Source organism: Athene cunicularia, assembly GCF_003259725.1.
Source record: "Athene cunicularia isolate RWA chromosome 21 unlocalized genomic scaffold, athCun1 chr21_part1, whole genome shotgun sequence".
Classification (NCBI taxonomy): domain Eukaryota; kingdom Metazoa; phylum Chordata; class Aves; order Strigiformes; family Strigidae; genus Athene; species Athene cunicularia.
This window is the reverse complement of record NW_020799127.1, coordinates 3,786,843-3,813,558: the sequence shown is the minus strand read 5'-3', so window position 1 is coordinate 3,813,558 and position 26,716 is coordinate 3,786,843. Positions and strand designations below refer to the sequence as shown.

At 49.0% G+C, this 26,716-nt stretch overlaps 1 protein-coding gene across 1 annotated transcript in view; it reads right to left on the bottom strand.

Moving 5' to 3' along the window:
• Nucleotides 1-14,050, bottom strand: part of CASZ1 (castor zinc finger 1) — a 167,558-nt gene extending 153,508 nt beyond the window's left edge. The window contains exons 1-2 of the mRNA XM_026862864.1: nucleotides 13,953-14,050; nucleotides 13,620-13,763 (exon numbers count right to left, since the gene is read on the bottom strand). The gene's annotated coding sequence lies outside the window, so the exon portion shown is untranslated. The remainder of the gene's footprint in view (nucleotides 1-13,619; nucleotides 13,764-13,952) is intronic.
• Nucleotides 14,051-26,716: the final 12,666 nt, after the last annotated feature.

The window sequence follows — 26,716 nt, the reverse complement described above, 5'->3', positions numbered from 1 at the left end:
CCCAGAGCCTTCCCAGACTAATGGTTTCATGCATGAAAAACAAATAAAAGACCCTCAAGAACAGCATATATGAGAAAATAACACCTTATGGAAGAAGCATCCAGCCCATCCTAATTTCCAGACTGATTCCACATTGTTCCAGCCTACCCCCTCCCCTGGGGCCTATCTAGCTGGGAAATCACAATCAGGGAGGCTGTTCCAGCCAATTTCCTTCAGGGAACCTGCAACTTCCTCCTGGGACTGTCCTCCCGCTGGCTTATTACTGCCTTGCAGAGGAAAGTGAGGGCCACAGCCTTCCCCAGAACTAGCTCTACCTTTTCTATCTGAGGCAGCACTGAGGGTCACAAATCTGACACACCGAGTTTGGACAGAAGTGGTGAAGTGGAGGAGGGCTTGAAGAATGAGACTGGTTAAGGTAGGAAGCACGGGTGAACACAGGCGTTATGGAGAGAGAAAGAGAAAGAGAGGGAGGTACTCCAGCAGGCTGTAAATTCATATTTCTAATTACTTCCTCATGTTTTTCAGCACTCCTCAGTCAAGTTTGATTAAAATTCCTTTCAAGGGAAGACGCTCCATACAGAGAGCTGCAGTGGAACAGGCAGCTCATGGAGTTTGCAGAATTGCTAGGGGTAGGCGCTAGGTGCAGTATTTTGGGAGCTGGGTACACACGGTCTCCTCCCCTGCAGCACGGCTGCATGTCCTCTGAGAAGCCACCCTTCTGAGACACAACGCCAGGTCAGGTCTACCTGTTCCCATGCTGTCAGGGTACAAAACAGGACATGGCTCCTATCCCTCTGTCAAAGAGCTGACATGAGACAGCTTCCACAACAATCTCCTTCCTAACTGGCAGAGAGGGTCCTCCCAGGAGCATGTATGAACTTCCTATGAAACATATGCCTCAGCAGATGGGGGAAGCTTATGTCCCTTCACCTAAGAGTCTCTTACACAGGAGCTAGTCTTCTCCACAGTGAAAAGCAGGGCTCAAGACCTTCCATCCTTGTTTGGTTATCCAAAGAAGAGAAAGCCTGAGCTCTGGCAGGCAACAGTAATTTACATGCAACAGAGGTTCTTTTAAAAGTATGAAAAGGAAGCACAGTAAGGGGGAAGTCACTTCTATCACCTTCAGTCATAAGAAGCCGGGGCATCATCCTCATACGATAGCAGCTGTCATGGGGCAGGGGTGGTCTTTCCAGTGGACAGGAGAGTTTAACAAAGCTCCCTCAGGAATATTTCCAGGAATGACTTCAGGATGAAACGCTCAAAGGCTTTTCCTCCCCTCACCAACTCACAGTTAGTAGCCGTGCAGGGTATTGCTGTCCGATCCATTCCCTCTTTCTGCCGGCTGTAGGAACCTCTACTGCCTACAATGAGGCAGCTCCCGAGCTGCTGGGTCCCCTCTGTGTTCTCTGTCCATCTACAGACAAAACGTTCATCCAGTGCTACAGCCAACTCCCAGGCTGCATCCCCCACTCCCTGAGCCCTTCCAAGCCCCCAGAAGAAAGGGTGTGAGTACGGCCAATTCTCCCTCCTGACCCTCCTGCCAAGCTCCCTGCAGGAAGGGATGCCCCAGGATGAGGGCTGGGGACCAGAGAATGTAAAGCAGCACCAGGGTTTTTTTGTTTATCCTTAATGCTGTGGCAAGAGTGAGACGGAAGAGATGCTGCTGGATATCAGCCTCTGAGTTCCCTACATGGCTCTGGGGAAATCATGATTATCTTGATGCCTGGTTTCTCTCCCTTCTCTCCCCCTCCCCTCCCTGCTCTGAATATCTGAGTATCTTAATGCTCATGTGAGTAAGGGACAGATGCTGTGACAATCAGCTGGGCCTGGAACAGGCAGGTTCTGATGAGTTTCCTCTCTTACATGACTCTGTCAGGACAAACAATTTGCAGTTCAGGTAACCAGGAGACATGCAATCCATGATACCGCCCACACTGGCATGCAAACAAATGATAAAACACCCTTTCTGGTGAAGCTGCTCTCCATCACATGCAAGATACAAGTCATGGAGATGAGTCCAGCCAGCTCTGCAATCTTCTTGAGCTCCCCTCCTGTCCAATCTGTGCCCAGCCTGTAACAGGAGGACCTAAGGACTAGAAGAGGAAGAAGCAGAAAGATTCCAATTGCACCTCAAATCCTAAATTCAGGACCACCACTGTGCCTAGGAACAAGTGCAGAAAATTATGCTTAATGCTGCACTGTTTACAAGTGAGATCTGACATTCAGGCATGGTCAGGCTAGGGAAGAGATCTCGTTCTTCATGTAAAGCCCTTGCATGATGCAAGCTGAAAGATGAGCAAACCAATCCACAGCAGGGAGACCACAAAGTGACTGTCTTAAACCTGCAGTCGCTGCAGCCTAAGCCAGCAAGGTGCATGCAGGAAGAGCAATACAGATGAGCATGACCAACTGGAGAGCTGCCCAGTTTTGGGGAGCTGCATGCAAAGCATGCCTACGCAGGCAGCGGGGGCCAGGAGCATGCCCAGGACCTGCCGCTGCTGCCTCTGGAGATAACGCACATGGGGTGCTGGGTGCAGGTTGCACGTGCTGCTGCCCATACACTGGATGTGGGAGAGCAGGGGACCCGCATGCTCTGGGAGCAGGGGAGCGCGTCTGGAGGCAAAGGAGGCAGCAGCTTGTGCTGTGTGGCAGGAGCGTGATCGAGCATGGCAAAGCCCTGCACCACGTCCTCCCCGCTGGGAAAGTGCACGAGCTGTGTTTGGAGAGGGGAACCTCTCCTCTGAGAAAGCCAGAGGTGGTTTGAGGGGGAGCCTCCGACTCCAAAGTCATCCAAGTTTCTGAGGCAATTAATTTAGTGCTGAAAGAAGGAGCAGGAAGAGCAATAAAAGAGCCTTTGTACTTAGGGTGGGGCAGGAGCATGGGAAGTCATTTCAGAGAATAAGGAGTTGGGGGCAAACAAAAACAAAAAATAAAAATAATAAACTGATTGACAAGCTTACAAGAAAAGCCACATTTTTAACATTCTTAATCCCTAGAATAAACACACAGGAAGGAATGAGGACAGGGCTGGATGTCCTCAGAGATCACTGGCAGAGCCTGGGCTCAGTGCAGACAACAGATTTTGTGCTGGTGTCTGTTGCGGGTGGTACTGCACAAGCCAGGGAGAGGTGTGTGAGAGTGTGTAGGGGAAACATGGCAGAGGATGGTAAAATCAAAGGTAGAAACTCACTTGGATCTTAAATCTCTCTGCTTTTTTGTTTCATGCTCTCTATACTACTGCTGTTTTAACACAATCAAAATTACACTAGAAACACAAAACCAAATGCTTCCCACTCAGTAGTGGAAATACAGTGGCACTTCGAGAGATACAAACCTTTCTTACCACCCCAGTCAGCTGCCTTAGTAAGAACCAAACTGCATGACACTCTGTCCCCCCAGCACCTGCTTTTATCTGATTCCCATCCTCCCCCAAAGCATCCTTCAATTTTCTCCAGGATAGCAGGAGTTAAATGGCTGGTTTTAGTGGTAGAGACACGTTTAGGAAGGGATTGAATTTGCGCGTGGTGCAGCCGGTTCCCTGTTTATTAATAAGCTATTTATCATTGGTGTTGCTTTTAATACCATTTTGGCTTAATGTTGTTAATGAAATATAAATACCCGCACTAATGATGTTGGTCAGGAGGCAGCGTGGGCCACTGGCAGCTTTGCAGGAGGGAGGCCAAACCACGGCTGTGTGTGTGAGAGGCTGCGACGGCGCGACTGCCAGCCCAGCCTCCGGAAGAGCCTCCCCACACACTCCCACCACAAGACTGCATAAGCACAGCAGGATGAGGAGGGGTGCCATGGGATGGGATGGGATGGGATGGGATGGGATGGGATGGGATGGGATGGGATGGTAGGAGGGCAGAGAGAGGTTTCCAGTGGCTCCAGACCACTCTGGCAGCCCAGGCCCAAGGTAGCGCCCACCAAAGCCGCCCAGAAAGGAAGGTGGCTCAGCATCACAGTTCGGCTCCAGCAAGGCACAGGACTGCTCCCTCTTAACTCCCTGCTTTTTGAAATCACAACAACAAGCAGCCCCAGCCCAACGTGTCTGTGCTGGGGACCCTGCAAGCTACAAGGTAGCTCTCTAGATGGAAATATGTAGAAGAAGAAGTCAGATGAGTTTTGTTTGCTTAATGCAGTTGCCCCACTGGAAGAGTGATCTGCAGGCTCTGCCTTAAGCTCCCCCAGGGCAGCTCCCACATGAGCCCAAGACCCCTTCAGCAAAGAGGCGTTCCCCAGCGACCCCCCAAGAGCTGCTTGTGGCTCATGCAGGGCTGGCCGCAGGGGCTTGTGCTTGCTTCAGGCCACGGGGTGCTGCGGGGTGGGGTGGGGTGGAGCAGGAGGAGCTCGCCTGGCTCCCGGGACCGCCCGCTGCTCCCCAGCCCTGGCCTCCCTCCCCAGCCCTGCAGAGGGAAGGGGCCATGCTGCCCTGGATCTGCTGAGGTTGGTGGGGATGGAGAAAACAAAGGAGTCTCCTGCCCTTGCAGGCAACAACATCAAAAGCTTGGCCTTTGGCAAGGGTTTAGAGGCTTGCTCTGGGTCTGCAGAGAGAGCTCGTACAGGTCCCTCTCCATTAGCTTGTGTCTAGCACCGTCATGGGGCAGGGATTACAAATCTCCCTAAGAAGGCTTTTGGAAATCCCGTCTTGCATTACCATTTGCATTAGAGGAGCCTCTAGAGAGAGCTGAGGCCTGGGCATGCTCTCAGAATGAACCTCAGACCAGGAGAGGTTTCAAGGCGTAAGAAGAGACTGGTATGGAAAGGCAACAGGCAGAACAGCTTTGGGACGGGTCAGTGGACGAGGCAGGGAAAAACTTATGCCTAAGGCCACTACTCTACCCAGCAGGCACACAGCTCCCAAAATCAGAAGAGAATCTGAGATGGACCTTCACCACCAGGAAGTTCCAGACCTCTGCAAGCCTCCAGAACAAAACCAAACACTTGCCTCAGGAGCAAACTCCAAACCCTGTCACAGCCTGAAGAGTCACTGAAGAGGCAAATTTGGAGAAGAAAATATATCACACTCTGTCTTCAGACAGCTCTCCTAATAGTAACTTATCTTGCTCCAAGTTGATCCACTCCACTAATCTCATTTGACAAGTAAGGAACCAAAGAGTTCCCTACAAGGCTGGAAGCCCAATCAAAGGGAAGTGCAGAGGATGACCATGCACCCCCTTACCCACCAACCCCTCCCAGGCCAGGGACACTACAACCACCCAGAGCCCCTGTCTGTGATCAAAAGATGTGGCCTCGTGCCCTCCTTCATGTTGCTGCTTCTGCCACAAAAGCCAACCCATCATCTGCTTGCATAAACTGTGCAAAGATGCATCTCTCTTCCTCTCAATCCCCATCAACACCCTTTTTTATTTTGCTTTGCAGTCTCCCTCTTCCTCTCTCCCAGGCAGCCAGTGCTGAGGAAGCTACAACTGGTCTGCACTGGGAACTCTCCTGGTGTCCCCTGCCACAAGGAGCTCCATCAATTTACACTGCTCCTTTAAGGCGTTATCTTTTAATTTGGTGCTCCCCCTTTCCCCTCCTCAACTAACTGATTTATTAGTTTACATCTCATAAATTGTAACCCCTCGCCTCCCCCTTCACCCTCCCAGATGCCATAAATCCCCTTCAGGGCCTCAACACCCTTCTGCATGTGGTGCAGCCCCCTGCCCCCCAAAGTCACCTCCGAGTCCCCAGGGAGTGCGGGGCTCATTTGCTGGGGGTTTGGTCTAGCTCGTCTCAGCAGCTAATCCCTTGGGTGGCTCCTGTCAGATTATTAATTAGCTAAAGCGGATCGGCCCTGGAACAACATGCGGTTGGACTTCAGATAAAACAGGACGGCAGAGGCTTGGCATGTAGTTGTTTAAAGGGACATTGTCCCTTTTTTCTCTTGCCTTCTCCTGGGGTGGGAGGAAGGAGAGGAGGAGGAGACAGGCTACTTCCATAGCTGCTCACAACCCCCAGCAGTTTGCCACCCTGGTCACAGGACTTTGCTGCTCAGAGGGGAGCACAAAGAACAGAAAAGGCAGGCACCATCCCCACCCTTGCCCTGTGGCAGGTAAAACTTTTCCAGATGTTGGAAAAGCTTTAGGAACCTGTTCCGAGGCATGAATCACTTGGTCTCTCCGCCCCTTACTGCCACATCCCCTCTGCAGTCCCTTGTCCACTCACTGCTCCCTGCAGAAAACTTGGCTATTTGCAACTACCCCAAGGAACAAGGCAAGGGCTGTTCCAAGGGGCCACGGTCATCCCCGCTTTGAGAACAGGTACTTTAAATGAGAAGAAACCATCCAGTTTGTGCGTGCAGATTTGAAAGCCCCCTTTCTTATGCAGTGCTGCCTTTCTGGCAGGATAAAGAGTGAGTGGTCTCATACACATTATTGTGGAAAGTCTGCAAGAGCCAGCTGGAACGAGAGTCAGCACGAGCAATGCTGGGGAGCAGCTCACCTCCACGCTCCCATCCCACTTTGGATTGTTTTGACTCAAACCGATGAAGCTGAAATATCGAGTCACAACGGCACTAAACTTCATTACAAGCTCTTAACACAGATTACTTAATAAAAAACAGGCTGCTTTAATTGCTTTTCCCCCATTAGCATTTCTGGAGGAGAAAATTCTGATTAATTTGAAGAGGCACATTTCCCCCACCCCTTGTGCTGGCCTATGAACCAGACCTCCTTCCCACACCAGCCTTGTCCAGAAGAGCATCCCAGAAAGCAGAGAGCCCAAATTTACGCAACTCTGAAAAACAAAGGGACTAAGGGCCTGGATGAACAGATGGGAGTAATGGAGTGGAGCAAACAAGGGAAAGAAAAATCTTGTCTCCGTTCTGGCAAACCCGTAAAAAGCAGCACAGGGGAATGAGCAAGAAGTGGGTAGAAGAGAACAGGATAAAGGGAGAATAGCTAGCGTGGCAGGGTTCAAAGAGCAAGCCCAAAAGCTGCTAGGTGACTGATTTGGTGGGGTCCTGGGAAAAACCTTCACCTCTCTCTGAAGCCAGGAAAGGGGCGAGAGGCAGCTCTGCCAGGGGAACATTGTGTGGATTTTCAAAGTTTGGGCCAAAAGCTCAGTGCTCTCCGCATGCACCTGGAATGGTCCCTGACCCTGGCCCTGCCTGGGCAGTCGCTTTTGGGGGAGGGTAACTGCACCTTCCCCCTGGCTGGGCACCCCCAGGGTAGGAGCGCTGGGAAGCCAGGGAGGGGTGGCGGAAGCACCCCTCGTGTCCAGCAGCTCCCTCTGAGCTGGGGAAGCCAGGGATACAGCAGTCTTATGTGCAAAGGCAGGAGCTTCTTGCGGGGAAAGCCAGAGCCCAGCTGCCTCAGGGAAGAGGCAGAGCAGGCAGCAGCACTGTGCTGCTACAGTAGAAGATGTCAAGAAGCTCTCCTCACTCCACCCCCAGGACACCTCTCCACCTTCACCCCCAACTGCTTCAGGGATTAAGGATGTCCACTTCCTCAAAGGTTCCTCGAAGGTCAGACGTCAGAGAGGACAAACCCCCTCTGCCTCATGCCATATGGGACCAGCTCAGGTAGGATCTGCACTACTCCATTGCTAAACGGCCCTGGGTCTATCAAATAAGCCTACCAAAACATCCCTGGCCTTCAGGGCAACTGACTTCAGCTCCTGTGGTAGCTAGCCCTGACAAGGGAGGATGGCAACCAGGCTCCTGAGCAGGCTGTTCTCTAGGTCAGCAAACTTCAGGGACATGGTAATCAAGTAGGAATTGCTCCCATGTGCCAAATCCTGTCAACCTTGCAATGCTTCATGTTTTTCTTAAAGCCTGAAATCTTGCAAGTTACATAAGAATTTTGTTTTGTACAAAAATGTGTGTATAGTGCTATCTCTCCCTCTGATCCCTCTGCTCTCCCACTAGCAGGGCACAGCAACCTGAAATGTGATCTGTGTGAATCCTAAACACATAGAAACCTCGGTATTATTAAGTCTTATAATTGGGGGGAGGAGGGGAGTAGCTTTTGACTTTTGAAAGGACAAGGCTAGCAATATTGTTTGCTCATTTTACTTTCAAACTCACCTTAGTTTGTCCTCTCCTCTTTTCTCTTGTATGTTCTATTAATGTACAGCTAAGACAAACTCAGCAAGAATCACACGAAAGACACTGGGACAGATTGTAAACTGCCCTGGCAAAATTCAGGGTAGTTCTGCTGGCTGAAAATGCAGCTCTGCTGCTTCACATCAGCAGATGGCTTACCTGTGGCTCTTAATGGTTAATATATAACTGCAGTAATAACAAAAAAAACCCACCCCAGTATTAATACATAATTTGTCAGAGGCAACATGCTAAAGCAGTCATTCCATATTCAGCTCAAGTAGTGAGATAAGCCTCACCTCCAGTACTGCCCCATGCGCTGAGCACCAGCTCTGGAATGAGCCCCCATTAGAAGACATCAGAGAACAGATCACATTCACTTTACAGTATTTGTTCATTTTTCACATTTTTTGTTTTTATCAACAGATTTCTAAGAACTACATTTTGAACATACATTTCTCTTCAACACTCATGTGCATACTTAGCACTGATTGTTCCAAGTGCTTTCCAGCCAGTTTTCCTCGAGGAACTCCAGCAGGCAGATCGGCTGCCGCTGGACAGCTGCCTGACGGACAGACAGACGGCCCCACATCCAGTGCCTACCAGAGCTGAATGCATTCCTAAATGTTTAGTGGAACCCTGCGAACTGGCAGAGCACTATTGACCTTTTCTTTTAGCTAGCTGTTTCATCGGGGTGCCACAGAATTGCTGCCTGCATCCCAGCTGAGAGAACTGCTGTCCGATCTAGTAAGGACAGGAAGAAATACTGTCAGATGGTTAAAGGAATCAGGAGATCTGGCTTCTCCTCCCAACACTGCTTCTGAGTCATTATTAGCATAAAATCAGGTTTGTTACATCAGTGAAGCTTGAGTAAATAAACCACGACTCATCACTGTGTTTTATTTTGCAATACTTCAGTGGGCTCCTCTCTACAAATAAACACTACTAATGCTCATTGAAACTGCAGGTATATGGGGAAGGAGAGCGATAAAAACACCTAAAGTGGTCTAAAACATTTATGAAGAGCAGTAGGGTGAAATCACAGATTTCTTTGAGGATAATGACTTTCACAGGACATTTTTAAAAAAGGCAGCCCTTACTTGGGGAAACTAGAAGACAAATAAGTCATGCCTGCAGGTCTGACAGAGTTGATGGGTAAGAAAGATTGGGAAACATCCTGATCCTCTTCTGAGGAGCCAAGGCTGAAATCCTGACTCCACTGAGGTTTACGGCAAAACTCATGCTTGCTTTAATAGTGCCAGGATTTAACCTCCACAAAGTTCAAGTGTGAAGACAGAAGCCTTAGGAAAGAGAAGGCCACCTTCATCTGCAATGGCACTAGGAGGCTGAGAATACCATCAAGTCAGAAAAATAACTGAAGGTGGCAGGGAAAGCAAAGTCTGAACCCATGAAGGCCTAGGCCCAGTCCAATCTCCTCCAGTACTGAACATCCTTTTTCCATCCGAGCTTTTTGAGGCGGGCTGGTCTCCTGTGTGACAGCCACCCAGGCAACTGTTGGCCTTCGTGTATGCACTGGGCTTCTTTAGGACTAAGCTGCTCCACATACCCATACACACGAGCTCTGTGCCTGTACCTCGCTGAACCACAGGCTCTGTACTCAGGACTCCTTCAACACCTGGGAGGGATCCTGCTCAGCTGAATTCCTCATTGCCAGAAAACCTCTTCAGTTTTTGCACCTCAGACAACTATTCCCCCTCACGTGGACAGCTGTAGGTGCCAAATCAGTAGCTGCTGGGCATAGCAGGGCTTCTGAAAGGGCTTTGGGCTGTGCCTACCTTTAGTTTGAAACTAAATTATTCTGTGTCTCTCAAGAGCCTCCTCAAACTTGCATCAGGGCCCTTCCCCGAACCTCTGAGCCATTTCAACCTGCTTAAGTCCCACTGCTGAACTCAGCCCACTACGAGGAGGCTATGTTAGCATCTGCCATTACCCAAGTGAGCAGGAGATGCCTGCTTACCTACCTTAGCGGGTCAGGCTTCAGTCCCACACCAGATATGAGGACAGCTATAAGGCCTGCCGAGCACACGATCCTCTCTCCCCTGCTTTGACTTCCCCCCATTCAGCTTTCCACAGCTGCCAACCAAACATCTGATCGAAGGCCCGGGGGAGGGAGTCAGAACTGTCCAGTCTGGTTATGAGTGAAGGTCATTGATCTAGCGCAGACCAGGGATGCGGAAAACAGGGAAGGCAGGAAAAAACCCTCAGAGAGAGAGAAGAGAGGGAGAGAGGCCGGCAGAGACAGTGCACGAGTGAGCGCAGGGGAAGGCTGCGGAAGTGGCTGCAACACGGTTTCACACTCTGAGACCCAAGGGCTGTTGTCAACCCGTCCTTCATGCTCACATCTTGTCACACTAGAGGTCAGGTCTCCCAAGCGTTCCTGGAGAGCTGAGCTAGCCCATATGGCAGGCAATATGTTAACAATATGGATCAGCTGCTCGTCAGGGCCTGAGCAGATGGATGTGACAACCCTGCTCTTATCCCAGACAGGCTTTTAACATCTTCCCTCTCCTCAACTCAGCCCTATCGGAAGAGCTCTGCCCGAGAACTGTTGCCTCCAGCCTAGGTGGACCGAGGGACCACAGGTCAGAACAGGCAGTATGGAAATGCCTGCCTTGCTTTAGCTGGATGGAAGCAGGCAGAGTAGAGCCCCATTCAGACCAGTGCAGGCAGGAACCGGGCCAAACTTTTATCCAGTGAGAGCGTGCTGTAAACGGAAAGACCTCGCTATAATCCAGATACGTGCTATTAACTCCCAACCAGGGTGATACAGTAGATACTGTATTCAGATATATGTATATGGCATGTTACCACCAGATGCCACACGTTACAGTCTAGACTGAGTTTTGTAACTGCCTGGGAAAATTTTCTCTCACAGAACAAGTAATACATAAATAGATGTATATTTTAATGGGCAAGTTAAACTCCTCCTGGCAAAGGCAGGCAAGTTGATTTCATACACAGGCGGGTAAATTTCCACAATGATTTTGCAAGGCTGTTTCATATTCCCCAGCCCAGCTCAGGATCTGAGCCGTCAGAGCTGGCTGGGCTGGGCCAGCTGCAGTTCTGCAGAAGGCAGGGTTCCCACCTCGCTCCCCGAGCAGTTGTGCCTATGGGGTGATCCCAAGGATCCTAGTAAAAATAACGCAGTCTGCCCAAGTTAACTCCCAAATTTAGGTTTACTTTAGGATCGAAGCAAGGGGGAAATATTTTGCAAAGTCAAAGACAAACAGAGCAGGTATTTCCAATCCTTTTCCCACTTTTTTTTTTTTTTAGCTTTTTTCCCTCCTGTAAAAGGCCTCCCTTCATCAACTGACAAGAGAACTCCCTCCAACCCTTACAGCTCTAGGACTAAACAGCCAGCTTGTGCTTATAAGTGAAAAAGCAATCACAGCCTAGGGATGGGCTCTGGAGAACATGCAAACAGCCTCTGTAGCCCAAAGTAAAATTGACCCTGTTTTGAAAGCAGAAGCCATACAACTTGCTCCAGGGCTGAAGACTGGAACATGGGGATTTCTAGTCCAGAGCATGAGCGATCACAAAGCCACATGCCTGAAAGGCTGAACGCATCTCCTGCACTGAAGTGATGCTTGTAGAACTAGGGGGACCTCAGAAAATTGCTGGAGTCAAGGGAAATATTTGTATTGTCTCTAATGAGCTTTTGTCCCTCAGAAAACAGCCCCTGAAGGACACTGTACAGGCAATGCACCCAGCAGGCACTAGGAGGAGAAGGCAAACATCGAAAAGGATTGCGGACCTGCAAGAACCTGAACTTTCAGGTTCACTTTGGTACTTAATCAGTCTCCTCCTCTTGCCTTCTTGTCTCAGAGGTCCTGCCCATCCCAGGTCCATGTCAGATGGATATGCAGGGTTTTCAAAACCAGAGGCCACACCAGCAGAAACCTGTGAGAAGGGTCACAGGAAAAGCTCCCTCTGATGGAAAAATGGACCCAGAACCTACGCAGCAGCTGCCTCAGCAGAGCTTTTCCCCCTGGATGTTGGGTCTCTCTGGAGAGGCACATAAGGATGTTTGGCAGAAAATTCACCTGCTGCAATCAAACATGAGAATTTGTATTTTATTTGGTAAAACCTGAAGGCTCTTCATGTTCCACTACCCTATTCCCTTGGGCAGAGCTCCAATTTGGGAAGCTCGCCTGCCTCTGGAGGCCTGTGAAGGCATGTGCCACTGCTCTAAAAGGGGACACAGGCACCAGAGCAGCTCATACAGGGATAAAGGCCAGAGTTCCCTACATAGGTAGTTCAAAACCAAGCTTTCCAAATAAAGCATGCCAGACCCTGGAGGAGTTTCAGCACTAGGAAGGTGTGGGAAGGCACAGTTCACTCATATCCCATCCTGTAACGTACTGTATTTACTGGCAGGGTTACTGAAAGCATTCAGGTCTGTGGGCTTTTAACACGTGGCAAGCACTAAGCCCCACTGAGCCTTAGAGGATCACGGCTGTTGCTCTTTAAGGTAGGGCACTCAGAACATGAGTAAATTCCCCCATGCCACACACAGCCAAGGATGGACAGGATAGCTGAAGCCCCAAGAGCAACATCTCAGCCCTGTGACTTTTCTCATCTTCCCTCTTGCTATGCCAATACAGTCCCTCCACCCTGACCCTTCTAGTTCAGCTCTGAGGTGTACCTGTGACTCACAACAGCTTTGGATACACTGCTATCATTTCTGGTACAGCAGCGAAAGACAGAGGAACATGGTGATACACAATCCCCACAAGCACTTCAGGTTGCTGATCTTCATTCAGGCATCATTACCATTTAATGGTGCCAACACAGTATGGAGACACCTCCTGAGAAAACCTCTGCCCTCTACAGAGCAGACACAACATCACACAAAGTCCAGACACACAGAGGATCCTCAGCCCCTTCTATCTGCAGCAGTATGGCGGTGCCATCAGGTACCTCCCAAATCCCCAAACCACCGAGAAGAAATGCATTATCCCACTGCTGTTATCCTACATCTGTGTTCTTCTAGGCCATGTTGTGCCATACCTTTCTTTGTAGAGAAGCTGTGACAGAAGCCAAGCGGTGAAGAAAGTAAAATGGCTTTTAGAAACACAGAGTTCCACCCCCTCACAACCATTCTGAGTTTCCCACCGTGACCACAGACATCCTCAAACTCCTCTTCTTTTGTGAAGCAAGTCAATCAGAAACTGTCCCACACAATACTTACCCAGGGGACTCCCATGCTAGCCTGTTCTGGCATACTGTTTTAGCTAATTGTTAATACTGCACACCAGCTCATTAGGAAGAAGGAGGCTAAGAGAGGGAGCTCTTCAAACCAGCGCTTTGCTGTGTCAGCTGGGTGCATACGTCTGTGCAGAAACGGACAGTGATGTCAGGGGTAAGCCAGCCCAAAAGAAACCAACACCCTGTCATGCACTTACCACCCAAACCAATGACTACCAGCAGCTCTTCTAAACTTTATATGCTAGAGATTTCCCAGGAACTGTAATGGAGGCTCTGGAGAGTCAAAATCACTCTCTCTAGTCCTACTTCAGAGCAGACAGTTTGATCACAGAACAAAAGCCAGTACCTTGTATTGAGAAGTCACAGGCTTCAAGGTCCATTCCAGTGTACAAAGCCAGGAGAGAAGTCAGGTTCTTTGATTTGGAGATGGTCTCAGATGAAGACAGTGTGAATTTGATGGACTCCCTTCACTTGGTGAAGTCTCTTTGCCCTGAGAAGAGTTTCAAAAGGAAATGAATATTCCCTACTGAGCAGTACGAGAGCTCAGGTGAATCACGAGCACAAGCAATGACGCCTGCCTCAAATGCCACAGCCACCCACAGACCTCAGCCCTTGGTCACAGACAACAGTCCAGAAAAGCAAAGCATTTCAGTCCCTACCAAACACACTGCATCCAGACCTCGTTCTCTGCCATGTGTGGTGCTAGCAACTCAAAGTCAAGGTACAAACCACCCCGGTGACTATCCGGTGGGCCACGTACTATAACTTTCCTCAGAAAATAATCGAGGTCAATCAGCTGCAGAAGAAGCCTACAGTACTAAGCCACTTACTGCAAAGTGCTTTCCCCCATAGGTGGCTGAGCGCTTCTGCACACGTGAGATCATGGTGCCGTCCCTCCTTCGTGGGGGAATCGTTCACTTGTGTTCATCTTACAACCACCAATAGAACAGAGCTCTATTGTCAGTCCTGTACACCCCCACATACAAATGTAATTTCTCAGGCCCAAAGACGTTACAAATATAACCAGATGAGACAAAGGAAGAATTATTACTTCTAGTTTAGTGAGGCACACAGTAATTAAGTGACTTGTCAAAGGTCACATAGTACATCTGAGGCAGAACTGGGAACCAAAACTGAATCTCTCAAATTTTGGTCCAAGAGGTGGACAACTAAAGTCCCACTTCCCTTCCTGTGCTCCTTGGATGTACACTGCTACCTTTGCAACAGGTTTCACCCCTCTCTCCAGTCTCCCTAGACAGTTAAGGCAATTCCCTTCCATTTCCTGCACTGGAGGAAATGAATAAATACACAGATTAAAAGAACAAGAACTTTTACCTTACTTAGAAAATTTAAAAATGTCCTAGCTCCAACATTTGACAGAAGCTCAGAAGCTTCAGACTCTTCTGTGAGGTGGGATTTGTAGACTGGAAGGTTTTGTTGTTGGTGGGTTTTTTTAATTTCCATCAGACAAAAATAAAAGAAGCAAAACAAAAGAGGGTTGTTGAGATCAATTTGTGATAGGTGCCGGGCCAAAGAAAATGGAGCCAAAGAAGTCAGAACCCTGCAACCAGCAACCTTTGTGTCAATTTAAGCAAATATTGTGGCGTTTCCATGGCAATCCCTGTTTTGAATATCCACTACACTCACTTTTTAAAGGGCTTTTCCTGTTTGCGTTTCAACTTCAAAACCTGTAAATATTTTCAGCCTTAACACAACCCAACCTCCCCCAGCCTCTGAAATGAGATGCTATCAAAGCTCTGACATGGAAGTCTTCTGCCTGCAGTACCCCAAAGCCGTGAAAATTCACAGCAAGAGCAGGTTGGCAAACCACCGTGGCTGGAGATAGGAGCACGGCTGGACCTCTGTCCCACTCTCAGCACGGTGCCAGCCTCTTTGCAGCAGTAGGTACAGGCGCCCGCTTCTTTCTTTTTTAAAACCGATGAGCGAAACAAGTCCTCGCAAACACACAGCACTGACAGCATCAGCCCAAGGCGAGGAGCATGCAGCAGGTGTTTTGCAAGCCTCCCTCCATCCCGCTCTGCCAGCCCAGGCCACCTCTGACCCGCTGCACCAGCCACGATTTCTGCTCGGAGCCTCTTCCTGTGACCTGCTCGGGGCCGGCTGCTCGCACAGCCCCAGCACTGCCCCCCGGCCTGACCTGCGCCTCCCTCCCTTCCCCTCTAACCTGAGCTGAACCGAAGCTGTCAATCACAATGATTTATGTTATGCTGCGTCATCTGCAAGTGGGAACGAAGAAGAGTCAACTCTGTCCTCACTTTCAACCTGGGCAAGGGTGGAAATTCTCAAGCTTCCTCAGCAGCAGCTTGTGGGTACCTGCTGTATCTCTGCCCCTGTTCCACCAGGACAGAGCCCACGGGAAAGTCTGGGTACAGCAAGCGCCGGTCAGGTGCTGGTATCAGCGTCAGATGTGAGCACCAAAAGCCTGGTGTTAACCCTTCCCCAAAGCGTAAAGCTGCCCCTGCATCTAATGCTGCTTTTTTTGCATGCATGGAGGTGCACAAAAACACCTTCTGCTGCGCTTCAGAGATATGTTGAGGATTTTCATCTGCAAGCCACCAACTTCGAAAGCTTTGGCCTGTGCTGCCATAGTGCAGCCCCTCCTGGCAGCCAAGGGAGTGCACTGGTTAATTCTGAGTTTCCTGGCTGTGATGGATTTGTGCCAGGCCTCAAATGTTAGCTTAGTGTAATTTTTGGGAAGTCAATTTCCTTTGTTTTTTTATTTTCCTTATTTTTTTTCTTTTGTTTAAGCTTTTTTCCTCTTTTCTTTTAAATGGAAAAGTAGGAGCATTTGAATGAGTGTCAGGACAGGGCCATCAATCCATGGGCTATAGTTTCCCAAGAGTATTTTATAGACACCATGGTACGTGCACAGAACAACCATGGAAACAAACACCAAGTGACTTCAAAAGCCGTTACACTGAATGCCCACAGAGGCAGCCTTGAGGGAACAGTTCTGTCTCTCGCAGGAACAATGTCACTCCTCGGTCCTGACCACCTCTCCTGCAACGCTGGGTGCTTCTGATACCACCGGTAGATGATGCACGATACCTGCTGTCCTGGCCAGCTTCCAGCTCAGGTAATTACATCCTACAGGAGTTTCAGCTGGATATTTTATCCCTTCTTCACTTCCGGCCCGGAGCTACTGCACTGGGAGTTGCTAAAACCCTGTCCAGGTCCACCCCGGATGTGAGTGCATGCCGGGGGCTGGAGGGAATTCTGTGCATCCCTGCAGGTCCCAAGAGCCTGGTGCTACAGCAAACAACCTCTTCTAACAACACACAGTGATGTACCTTCTTACATACGTCCCATAATACCCCCACCCAAGAATGAGATGCAGAGCTGGGAAAATAAAATTGGCTGGCCACACCAGGAACCAAGGATTTCTGGAGGCATGTGCTTAACGCTGCCCAGTGGAGCAGCCATGTGGGACACGGACACTGGCTACTCGCTTTCCCTGAAGTGGAAACTCTCCTCCCATCATCTCACAGGCTTGTGAGAAATTAAAACTTGTGGTGGCAGTGGTGTAAGGCCAAAGCCACAGCTGCTGGTCCGTATCAGTCAATGCCATCACATGCCACAAGGGATACTAGTGGTGATGAATGTAGGGGAAAAGCCTGGCCAGGCTCAGAGCACCCATGAGAACAAGCGTAGCAGGGTACACAACAAGCCAAATCGAAAGGTGAGGGTCTTCACTGTGTCTTCAACTCCTCTCACCACACTGCCACAAAAAAGCCATGAGCAGAAAACACTGGCAAGGCAACGCTGGATGCTCTCACCAAACCCTGCCAACATGCATTTCAAAGTGCAGGCAAAGATGGGGGTCCCCCACCCTCCCAAGGGAGCTGTGCTTTGGCGTTTGCCATAGCCACAAGAATTCAGAGCCCTTTGAAGCTCTCCAAGACATAAGGAAATGACTTGCTGATCTATTCTCTGCTCAGGACAGCTCAGGAGTCCCCATGCTTGGAAGTGGGCCCTATCAAACCTCTGCTTTGTGCCCTCTTTGTCATCTTCTTTCAGAAGGTTCCGGGCCAGATCCTCACCTGGTGTAAAATCAGTGCAGTTTCGGTGGCTTCAGTGAAGTCATGCCAATTTAAACGAGTTGAGGATCCGGCCCTCCAAGTTACTGGAGTTGCCAGTTCTTCCTTTGGATAATCCTGAGGGTGATTTCACAGCAAGCAGCAGCACAGGCCCAGCCAGACTGGCAGGATCAGCTGCACTTTTCTACCCCCCACGAGTGGGGCGGTCTGTGGCAGAGGCCCTACTGTGAGACCCTGCCGGAGCAACGCTGGGCGTATCATCATCTGCTTCTTTTACCAGGTCTCCTTCTCTCTGTTGTTTAATGATAGATACAGCACAGAGTAAATTACTCTAGGCTTTGGATCCAGGTTTTCTAATTGCTTTTAGCAGAGGAGCTCTTGCCTTTCAGGGCACTCTCAGCACACTGAGTCCCCAGGTTTGCCATGATTCAGAGGGGGTGCAGGAGCAGAGCTGGTCACTTGTCCAGGAGCAAAACCCAACCAGGTTAGATCTTCATGTGAAAACAGCATATCTCGATGAGCAAACCAGATCAGGTCTTCCCTTCCCACTGCTCCCACCAGCAGCTACTCCAAGGAAGGTAAAGAGCCCATCACTGCCTGGCAGCTGCTGAGCGAGCACTACAAATCCCTTCCTTGTCCCCGGTTCCACTACCGTCCTGCCATCTCTCCGCACCACGTCTCGCTGTGAGGGAAGAAGGCAACAGAGGCACAGGGAACGTGGCACAGCTTCAGCAGGCACCGGGTGCGCAAGAACTTTCTGTGCTCTGCCCTCACAAGTCCTTCGCTATCCCCCCAGAGCAATTTTCTAGGCAACAGCGCGGTTGCATTCCCTTCCCTATCTCCTAATAAATATCATGCTAAGCAAGATGAGTATCTTCTTCCCAGACCAAGCAGCATGACCCACTTTCTGAATCAGGGCAGATGCAATTGGGCCCTGGAGTCCTGGACCCCTCCCAAAGCAGAGAGATTTTGTAACAATTACAGCAAGAAGCAGAAGGAATAGAAAAGTAATAAGTGATCAAAGAGTGCAGTGGTGGAGCTGAAGCTGTGGGGTAATTACTACTCCTTGCCATCCTACGCGCTGGCATTTTCCTAGGACACTGAAGCAAGAGCCGCGTGCACATTCACACAACATCTCTCCTCCACTGCCCTACATTCCTCAAAAGTAACAGGTCCAATTTCAAATTCTGGCTAATGGCTCAGATGAGACAACTGCTGCCCTCCCTGCACACCCACCCTGATTTTTCCCCTTCTCCTTTCTCCACAGCAGAGCAGCAACAGAGGATTGAAATTCCAGCAGTGCAAATCCCCTGCTCCAGGAGATACACCCATATGTACATCCTACCCTGCCCCAATGACAGCCTTAAAGCCTTTCACAAGGCAGCTGAGCCCCTGGCGCCTCAGCACCAACATCTCACTCGTGCCAACGTCCAGCTGCCTGTGAGCCCCACTTCCAGAGGTGTTACCACCTCTGCCCCCCGTCCCCCTAAGCCTCTCCCAACGCAGAGCTTCAAGCCCTGCTGTTCACAGCGGGAAGGCTCAAGCTGTGCTCCTTTACAGGCGCAATAAAACCAAAAAGCCCCTGCAAAAGACTTGTGCTTTGGGCCAAACTGCCTGGCTTGCTAGCCACGCTGCAGAGAGCGGAGGTGGCTGGATTCTGATCCCAGCAGTGCTACTCTTAGTTTGGAGATGCTCCACTTTTCCAGAGAACAGCTCTGTACTTTCCCAGATGTAGCCAGGATTAGGCTATGACCCAATGGGCATGGAAAACAATTAAAAGGAGGTGGGGTGAATGTCAGTAGCGCTTTCATTGCTTGAACCCACAAACAAAACTTCCCTCGCAGAGGAGCACAAGCCTCTATGGGCAAAAGCATATAGAAAATCCCATAGCAAAGAGGACAATGTGCCATGATGTGCCTGTGCCCAAACTGGCTCCTGTACCATGCTCGGCTCTGGGGCACACAAACGTACGAGTCTGTGGCCGGAGGGTGCCAGGAGGCCCACCAAAGGGTCACTCAGCTGCCTCCCCTGAAAAGCACCACGGGCAAGCTGCCTGTGAGTCTTACAGCAGCACCCTGAAAGCTCCAAACAAGGCGAGACCCCTGTGCCAGGGATGCACAGACAGCAAAAGACAGCCCTTGCCTCAGAGCAAGTCTGACAGACGAGCGACGGGCAGGGAAAGGAGCGGAGCTGGCGTCGCTCACCCAGGAGCTCAGAGCTGGCAGTGGCTTTCAAACTCAAGACTTCTCCCCTGCTCACTGCCTGCCCACTGGAACAAACCACCACCAGGATAATAGCACAGAAATACACACTAATGGGTGCTTTGACCAGCACAAACAGTTGCTGTCATTGTCTGACACGGTGAGATGAGGCAAAAGTAACTTTTAAAGGATTTCCATGGCAATTGTTTTTCCTAGTTAAATAAAATAATTTTTTAAAAAAAATAGAGAAAGAAAACCCTTTCACCCAAACTTCAGAGATAAAAAAAGGGGGAAAAAATCTTCATCTTAATTCAAAATCCTATTTGATGTGTCGTGGCATGAAAATGTTTTTCACTGCATTTTTTCAGTGTGATCTCATGCACCCTGCAAACGGGGTACGCCCAAAACACCAGGTATTTTATGGGACACAAACAGAGCGCAAACATACACAATTAAAAAAAAAAGGGATTGGTAAATATTTAAATTAATCAGAGCTGGCATCTGTGCAGCCTCCCCTCCCAGAGAGAGGGATGTTTGCAGCTTTGAAAAAATAAAAGTGAATAACATGACCTTTTCCTTCATGTTTGTTAGCTCACTGCAGTTCGGTGGGTTGGAGCAGCCCAGGCACCTCCCAAAACGAAGTCCAGCAAGTGCAGCTGGGGCTTCTCTCCTCCCCGCCTGGCACCGGGGGCTTGAGGCTCCAGAGCTGGTGGGGACCAAGCTGGCTGGGGGAGTTGCTCCAACCTGTTTGCTGTCTCATTCCATAATGCATGGGTTTTGTTGTGTTGGGTTTTTTTTTTTTCTTTTCAGTTTAATTGTTGGAGGAGTTTATGAAGCTGTTTGCCAAAAAACAATCGACTCCAGGGAGCCAGCTTACACAAAAAGGGTGTGTCGCTCGAGCGAGGCCGTGGAGCCATGGAAACCACCACCTTTTGCATTTGCCCAGGTGAAGCCAAAGCTTTGTGGATGGCTTGTGAAATCAGCAGAGATCTGCAAGGAAGTGAAACACGTACACGCAAGTGTGCGTTAAGCACTCAGAAAGGTGGCCCTGACCACCGGCACCTGAATCTCCCATAAGCAAGGGTGAACACTCCTACGTTACTAACAGTGGTTTTATTTAAAGGTCCCAGATACACACCAGTGAATGCACGAGGTGTTTTACACACTAACAGTGTGCACACCCGGAGCGCTTGTGCTCCTCCGGGTCAGCAGTGCAGGCAATGCCACAGGCAGAGAGAGTTCTGCCCCTGCAGCACACACAGGCTGGCAAAACTCCCTGCCAAATGGCCGCCTGACCAGGCAAATGGGAATCTGTGCACATGTGTGAATAAAAGGCACCACCACAACACATGCAAACAACTCAGAAGCAGAGATCGCGCCTTGGGTGTTCATTCTGACCCGCAGAAGGAAAGCTGGCAGCGGCACACAGGGGGGACTGGTGAGGGGAAAAGGGGTGTCTCCCCGGGTCAGTCCGCCGCAGCGGGGCGCGAGGACCATACTATGCAGGACCCCAGGTCGGGATGCAGGCAAGTATTAGGAGGATGATGTTTGTCTTGTGAGCTGGTGTGTGAAGGCGGGTGGCTAGAGAGGGACCCTGGCTGCATTCCTCTCAATCTTAGAAAAGAAAACAGAGAATTCCTCAGAAGCACTGGCTGCTGGCCTGAGTGACAGAAAACAACCCAGGAACAAAGCACAGAGTAAGGATTTTAAAGCCACCCAGATCCTGTGTCTGGTCCAGGACTCTCCTGCTACCACCAGGAAAGGAAAGAGTGCTCTGAACTGCGGCTCTTTTGAAAGAGGTAACATCAATTATTCCCGCTTTCAGCTGCTGAAAGCATGCTGACGACATTTCAGGTTACAGGATTTCACCCACTCTGTGGGAATACCGTCAGAGAAGTGCGCAGAGGATAAAACCTTACCAGGCCATCTCCTGCAGCACCGTGTGGCACACAGTACAGCCTGGAGAAGCTGACCAGGCACAGAGAGTTCACAGGAACAAAGTTCCAGGATGATCCTCAAAATGAGAGCTGGCCAGAGCCAGCAAGAAGCCAGATCTCTCCTCCTCTGGTTTGACTTCAGTCTGCCACATTAACAGTGGAATGGTTCGATCCTGGCACTTCTCTTACCTGAAGCCAAAGGTGCCTGACCACAAACCACATCAAGAATCAGGTCTGCACTCGATGAACCCTGGAGAGAGGAGTGCAGACCCCTCAACATAGGAGAAATGAGGTCAGCAATGTTTCTCTTGGTGCAGGGAAGGAGGGAAGCCTCTGAAAGCCCATCACTACTTTTATGATTCACTATTGGTTTCCACACATATGTTTACAGCAGATCGGAATTTGTCTCCAAATGCAATGCCCTGGCCTTTGCCCATTCACAGCCCCTCATTTTCCCCTTTTGTTAGAGAATCCCAAGGTAGATGCCAGCCAGCCACCCGTCGAGTACTGTTTAACTGGAGAGTCCCCAGGGCCACCTCCCAGTGAAGGCAGAGCATGTGACATTGGGTGAACAGCACCCAGGTGCCACAGCCACGGCCTCCACATCTGGGCTGTCCCCAGGCACAGCCCATGGCCACTGCAGAGCCTGCTGCTCTCCGGGCAGCTGACAGAGCCAAGGGGAGCTCCCTGGACAGGCACTTCCCCAAGGGGGACCACAGGAAGGGCCCAGCAGGCCCACGGAGCAGGCAAGTGCCGGTAAGGCTTGGTGCGTCAGCCTTTCTGGCATCGACCTCCCAAACTCATTCAAATATTTCCCTTTTTTTTTTAATTTAATGTTCCCTATAATTCATCTGTCCCAAAAGATAATCAATAGAGGCCGTAATGAAAATTTGAGCCATATTTTATGATCCGCTGCAGGAGAAAGGGCCACATCAGCAGGTCTAGCCTTGGCTTCTAGCATCATTTCTGTGTGTGTTCGCCTGCTCGCTGGCCAGATTCCCCCCTCCACCCATTTGAGGCTGCTGACAGGGGCAGCCCCTCCAGGAGAAATTCCCGCCCTTCCCTCTGACTTCAAACAGTAGCTGCTTGAGCCCCAGTTGAAGATGTACGTGTGGGGAAAAGGAAAGTTCCTACAGAGTGCAAAGCGCCCTGACCCAGCAGCCTCAGGGAACCTCCTGAGCATCCCTTAACTTCTCAGCTCTGAAACAAATCCTATGGCCCTCAACCAGACCGGGGGGGGGAAATACGATGATTATGTTGCAGGAGCTGAAGTTATTTCTACCCTTCACAGCAATTTCCTAATCCTTGGCACTTCCTTTCAGTCAAGCTGAGCTTCATGCTCCTCTTCTCCCAAACAGCACCCAAGAGTAAGGACAGTCACTCATGGGGGAAGAAGAGGGTTTCCCCCAGGAACCACACGAGTCTAGAGCCTGCCATGCTGCACTGCAGTCTTTCAGGGCTCCTGCCATTGACATCAAAGACCAAAAAAGCATTGTTGAGCTCCCAGGTTCATGAGCAGTAACACAGTTACATACAAGAGATAAGGATGGGCTCAGCATTCTCCATTTCCAAACACTGACCATTAGCAGCCACAGGACCAAACTCATTAGCTCCACTCAGACTCCAGCAACACGCTCATCTCTTCTCCCTCCTGTGCACCAGGGACTGTCAGCTGGGTCTCGGTATTAGCCCTACAGGTACATCCGAGCTTTTGAACAGTTCGAAAAGAAGGATCTGGAATCCCAAATTTGTTCAGCACCACTGGAAAAACAAGGGGGAAAAAGTTCCAGCAGCCTAAAGCACATTTTCACTTCTAGCTTAAATACCCATGTCCAGTCACTAGGACTGTGCTCCGCCACATCTAGTCCAAGGGGAAGCTCAGGCAACCCCACCTCCCTCTCTTTATTCCTTTAGGCACAGATATTACAACTGCTCCCCAATTAATCCATTTTACTATAGTATATATTAATTTAGGAGCTGTGCTGACCTTACTTCCCCAGGTGGGTAGTGGCAAGGAGGAGCAACCACATCTCGGTGCCAGCCTCCACACGCTGCTGTGTGTTTTTCATTCCACATTACAAATCCCACAGCACTTTCAAGCACCTTCATCTATTCTCCCAGCACACAACTAGCAGGTTTGTTGTTTTTGCACATGCACACGGATGTAAGCCAGGGCTGAAATGAAGGCAAAAGCCTCAGTCCTGTTCCCGGAACCCTTCTCCACCTCAGATTCCCAGCAGCAGGTCCTCTGTCCTCCCTCTAAAGGCTGGAGCGTATTTCATTGCCTGAAGCTGCCGCGTCCGCAGGGAGCCGGAGGTAACAAAACCGTCTTTGATTTGGCCAAGGGAAAAATATCAGAAGTGAAAGGCCAGAGTGAGGAATTTATAACAGCAGCTAAGGCAGCAAAAATACAAGTGCCTGACCAGAAGCTGCCCTCCTGCTCAGCATGTCATGTTGTTCAGCTTCCCATGTGTCTTGGAGGGGCAGGATGCTGCAGAGAGCACAGCCAGAAACCACCAATGTCCTACACACACAAGCATACTGACACCCTCACGAGACCCCTGCTAAACAGCACTCAGCCCTGAGGCATAACCTGGAAAGCCAAGAAGCCTCTGCTCACCCAGAGGTGCAGGTGGTGATCTCGTATTATCTTCCTGCTCGAGACTGTTGCCTTTCCTTTAGAAAACTGATGTAGCAGCATTGTTCAGGTATATTGGTGAATCTCTACTTCCCAAGGTAGAAAACGCTCTGTCCTGGACTGGCAACCTGAATCCCCGTAACCAATGGTCAGCAAAAGCAATAACCAAATATTTCCACCTTTACTTTCTCTTGGAAACTTAGAAATCAACCATCTTTGTTTAAAAAATACAACACAATATTCAAATTAATTGTTGCTTCCAATACGTAAATAAGGTGACAGATTTGCAAGATCTGTGACAGAAGGACTGTGAATCCAAAGGACACAGCGAGCAGCTTTGTGCTTTAAACTTATTCTGGGAAGGAGACTGAAATCCCAAGCAGAACTGGGAAAGCACTGCAGTTTCTGAAGCCCCTTGTCAGCATCACACCCAGACATCCTTCTTTTTTAATCCAGCTGCCAACAAAGTAGGTCTTGTACTGATACAGATACCTGCCTACAGAGAAACTTAAGGAAAAGCATACAGGGATGTAACATGGCTGTTGCAGTCACTGCTAACTTGCCCCAGATTTGAACTGGTGACCCTTACTAATATCATCCAGTCCCTTGATATCCTCAGGGAGCAATCAGCACATTTTATTAACCCAGCCAATTTTAGAAGTGCATACGCAGTATTCTAGTTACTTGTTACAATTATGCATTATAGGTCCATTTCATACATATGCTTATGCTGAAGTGATGTGCAGTACTTTGACTGTTATTATGCCATCAGACCAACTGCACGAGGATCACGGGGCTGAGCAAGCCCTGGCTTTCTCAGAGCACACAGTGTACTCAGTGTCCACAGACATAACTTGCAGCAGAAATATTCTAAACCTAATATAAAGCTTCAGAGATCCCCACAATCAAATCCATTTTTTAAAATGACATGTTTCCACCTATTGGTCCCCAGAGTGAACTAATTGCTTTTGCTAGTTTTAAAAGCCAGTTATTTCACTGAAAAAAAAGAGCAAGTGCATGGGAACTCAGAGACATCCTCAGATTTTGGATGTAAAAATCACCATGCACACAGACATATTTGCTGCCCAGTCAGTCAAACTTGCAGCTTTACTGCATGACATGCCACAGGGGAATTCTTCACCTCACTTCACAGGGAAGGTGGGAAAACAAGGGGTTAAAGTAACCTGACCAAACTCAAACAGCAATTTAGTCAGAGCTAGGAGAAGATAAGATTTCTGTCTGTGCTCTAACCACTAGGTTATCCCCTTCTTTGCTAAATAAACTTCTCAGTCTAAGGAGAGACTGCTATTTCCACTTAAAGACTGGTGTTTGTTTTGTGTTTTATAATTGACTTTTTTTTTTTTAATTTTACTTATTTTTTTAAAGATGATACCCTACAACAGGGAAACAACTCAGCAGGGGATCAGTCCAGGATGGTGCCTAGGTTACTATCTGGTTCAGATAAGGACTCACTAGAAAGATGGCCAGCAAAAACACATTTTTCTGCATCGTGAAATAGGAAGGCAGTCTGAGTGTACCACCCCTGCAAACACATACCCACAAGTTCAGATGCCCTGTGGACAAAATTGCCCAGAGTCCAGTTCTAGACCTACCTGCTCTGGTGCAAGGGCTGGGTAGTCATTTACAGTCCAGAACAAACTATATACAGACAATACAAATGTACAAAATATGTATAGTAACAAAATCTGAAAAATCCCAGATAAAAATAAAATTAGAGGAAAAAGCTTTACAGGGATCATAACTAGAAGAAATAAAGTGCATGTCTCTTCAGAAACCTGTACTTACCGGTTGCAGGAAGGAACCATACATTCTGGGTGCAGAAGCACATCCTGGGACATGCTCATCATGGTGAAAACCAATCCTCACTGTTGAGCAGAAAACCCATGGGAAACAAGAAATCCCTACTTATTTCTAGGTAGAAGCAGTTCAGTCCCATCATTTTCTGGGAAAACTGTAGTTTAGATTGCTTTTCCCAACTCCAAGTGAATTACTTTTTACTTTGATGAAGCTCAGCTCTCTTTCAAAGGAACCACTGCTGAAGGTGACCATTGCTAATTTTTTTTATCATCATTTTATGAATGTGTTAACCTTAATTCACAAATGCTCTACAGAGTGAATTTCCTTACATTTCACTTTTCATACTTGATTAACAGCATTTCAAAGACAGGTATTTTTAAAAATGTGTATAAGAAGTTACCCAATACAAACTAATACTGGTTTCATGCAGAGCTACTTCTCTTATTTTTACTTGGATTTTGTAGAAATTTGTTACTAATTAATTTGGACTGAGCCAAAATAATTGTTTCCATGCAGGCTATCAGTTTAACTACCACATCTCAAGTTAAACAAGTATAAATGTTTTATACATAAAAGGCTTTAGATTATATAATACAAACGCATCTTCTACCTTCTCCCTTTTTTCAGCACTTCTGCTCCAGATTTCCTTTGGGAATTGACGTGTTGGACAGTGGGAGAAAAGCCGGTTTCACTTGTGCACTTGGAGGTGTCTCTGCTGTCATGTTTACAACGCACACGAAGTTTGGAAAACTTGCTTAAAGTAAACACTTCCCCCCCCCCCCCCCCCTCAC